Consider the following 444-nt stretch of genomic DNA (forward strand, 5'->3'; position numbering starts at 1 on the left):
ATTTCTGCTCACATCATTACGCAAATAAAAAAGAAAAGAAGTACCCTTTACATTTTAGTAAAATACATAATGGGTGTGCATCAAGGATCAGTGTTAGGCCCCGTACCATTTAATCTATATGTTAATGAGCTTCCATTAACATAGAGGGGAAGGAGGGAGAGTCCTTTGGCAGTTTAATCCTATGGCAACATAACTAAGGGATGGCCTGAGCTGAGCCAGCTACAACTACAAGCTCTATCAAAAAGTAAAGTCTTAAATCTACTCTTAAAGGTGTTGACTGTGTCTGCCTCCCGAACCCAGAATGGTAGTTTGGTCCCAGAAGCGGAGCCTGATAGCTGAAAGCTCTGGCTCCCAATCTACTTTTGGAAACTATAGGAACCACAAGGAACCCAGCACCTGAGCGTGCAATGTTCTAGAGGGGTAGTAAGGTATTATGAGCTCTTT

The sequence above is a fragment of the Larimichthys crocea genome, chromosome III, assembly GCF_000972845.2.
Source record: "Larimichthys crocea isolate SSNF chromosome III, L_crocea_2.0, whole genome shotgun sequence".
Taxonomy (NCBI): Eukaryota; Metazoa; Chordata; class Actinopteri; family Sciaenidae; genus Larimichthys; species Larimichthys crocea.